General features: G+C 44.2%; 2 long non-coding RNA genes across 2 annotated transcripts; both read right to left on the minus strand.

Moving 5' to 3' along the window:
* Positions 1-1,317: 1,317 nt before the first annotated feature.
* Positions 1,318-1,953, minus strand: LOC122054095. The gene is made up of 3 exons (XR_006132557.1): positions 1,932-1,953; positions 1,678-1,849; positions 1,318-1,364 (listed from the first exon to the last, which is right to left on the minus strand). It is a non-coding gene; the product is annotated as an uncharacterized LOC122054095 (long non-coding RNA).
* A 10-nt stretch (positions 1,954-1,963) lies between these two features.
* Positions 1,964-2,349, minus strand: LOC122054096. Its single transcript, XR_006132558.1, has 3 exons — positions 2,260-2,349; positions 2,099-2,177; positions 1,964-2,022 (listed from the first exon to the last, which is right to left on the minus strand). It is a non-coding gene; the product is annotated as an uncharacterized LOC122054096 (long non-coding RNA).
* Between the last annotated feature and the right edge of the window lie 203 nt (positions 2,350-2,552).

Raw genomic sequence — 2,552 nt, forward strand, 5'->3', positions numbered from 1 at the left:
CGACCAAGGGGCTAGCGACTGGAATCTCTCCTGACGGCCTCAACCTGAAAAATAGTAACAACGGGGTGAGTTCAAAGAACTCAGCCGGTAAACCAATAGACATGTACAACAATATATATCCACCAGTAATAACCTAAGGTACAGTCTCCTAAACCATAGGATCAATAGTACAGTTCTCTAACCATACAACCCACGGTATAGTCTCCTAACAGTTCAACAGATATGCAGAGCTGAAATAAACTGTAATAACCAACAATAGGCATAAAGCACAATCTATAGCAAGAATAATAAGAAAATGCATAACTATAATAAACTGTACTCACCTGCGAGGCTTGGGCAAATGACTGTGGACATACATAGACAAAGATAGTCAGAGCAAATAAGCATGTATCCTGTATGCATGTCAATCATATTCAGTCACCCAAGTGCATCATCCAATATGCAACAATCACAATAAATGCAATATATGCATATGATGCAATATGAAATGGCCACCCCTGACGCTAGTCAGCCGTCTCACACGCGATGGCGAGACCGAGTAGGTAGGGCTGTGACACCGTGCACTCTGTCGTCACTACCCCTGATGAGTGACCGAATGGACGGGATGCTGTCGGAGTACACCTATCCTCCTACCTCAAACATAGTGAGGGAGCGTAACGCTCTCAACTCCCGGTACGCAATGACGGGGAGGGATTCCTGTCTGCTACCACGCTGCAGTCACACTACCCATGAGCGGACCAGCGGAGCACTACAGAGCTACTGCCATACACACCCTACTGTGCTGTGCCACTACCCATGCAGTGAAACACGTTGTGTGCAGGCCTATGTAGCCGGCCGACGAGCTCAACAATAATGGAGTCGTCAATCGCCCAGCATGCAATCATGCAGGATGGTGCATGATGCTATAGTATGTCATACCGGAACATAGCCTCCTCCATATATGTGTGTGCCCAAAAAGGTAAACGCATATATATATATAACCATGATATAAACAGCATAAATCCAAAGACATCACATATAACAATGATGTAAGTATCATGAATCCAAGAGCATGTATCACACATGTACAGCAACTAATCCAGTAGAGTAGAGCACTATAGATATGCATCTCTATGAACATATATACACATGGCAAGAGATAAAAATATCCAATCCTGAAGTAAAGCAACTAGCAGATGAAGCATGTGATAGGTATCAACTAGCTAAGACCAAGAGAGAGAATAATACCACTAGTAAGTATATATAAGCTACACATATCATAAGACATTATCAAAAGATAAGTCAGAGGGTACCCGCCTCAAAGAGAAGGTACAGTCAATCCAAATCCGAAGTCAACGTCCAGACGCCCGTCTCGAATCAAAGTCCTGCGTCAAATAATATATATTTTTTATTTAGCTAAATCCAAATAAATAGCTAAATAAAATCTCTAAAACTAAATAAGGGCAAAACCCTAATCACACAACCTTATCCTATCTAATTAAATCTAACGGTCAATTAGGATTAGTTATCTAATCCCTAATCTCCCATTAGATTAGAAATCCAACGGTTGGCTAGGGTTAATTATCTTAACCCTAATCATTCCATTAGATTAACTCTAAGAAAATAAATCTAATCACAATATTCCAATCAACACAAAAACCTAATTCCTCAACATGTAACAAAATCCCTACACCTTACCTCAAGTCCCAGCTGCTATTGATGCTGGATCAAATGGTTATTCCTATCGGAACCAAGATCACCTTCTCAGATCCTCACTGGTTTCCACAGAACATAATCCTCCTGAAATCCTTCCCTATTCAATTGGGTTCAAGGTGAGATCAAGAACACCAACAGTACACAACCTCATCACCTGCTGCAAACAACTGGATCACGAAGGAATCAAGCAAAGACCACAGATCAACAAGAAATGGAGAACTCTAATCCAACAATACCTAATTCCAACCAGAACCTACCTCCTACCGGGACCTCAGTCAACAGCAACATAGAAGGGATCCAAGATCACCTTCACAGAACCTCCCCTCCCTAGATCGGATCAAGATTGGAATCAAGCACAAGATTGGAGATCACAGATCCAACCATAGCTAAACAATTCACCTACCTCAAAGATAGGCGACAACCAAGAGACGAGAAGGAATCGGTTGCTTACCTTCAAGGCCGGCAACGACACTGGAACAGAGCTAGGGCTCGGCAGGAACAATAGGATAAGATCAAAGAGAACCGGGATGAAGTAAACCAGAAGAGGGGAAAGGGAAGGTCTACCGGTTGAAGAGGATGCAAGATCCGGCTCCTCATCGTGCCCTAGCCACCGAGAGGTCGTCGGACCGTCTGCGAGAGAGAAGGTCTGCGGCTGGATCGAAGCTCAATAGATGCCGATGCCGGCGAGGAAAGATCGCCGGAGCTGGAACCCTAATCCAGTGGCATCGCTCGTCTGCGAGAGAGAGCACAGAGGAGAGATCAGGAAGAAGAGAGGGGAGAAGGGCGCGGCTTCGAGCAGGGGAGATCGGGGAGATCGGGGAAGGAATGAGTTAGGGATCGGCGATTTTGGGAAAGAA

The sequence above is a fragment of the Zingiber officinale genome, chromosome 3A (assembly GCF_018446385.1).
Source record: "Zingiber officinale cultivar Zhangliang chromosome 3A, Zo_v1.1, whole genome shotgun sequence".
Taxonomy (NCBI): domain Eukaryota; kingdom Viridiplantae; phylum Streptophyta; class Magnoliopsida; order Zingiberales; family Zingiberaceae; genus Zingiber; species Zingiber officinale.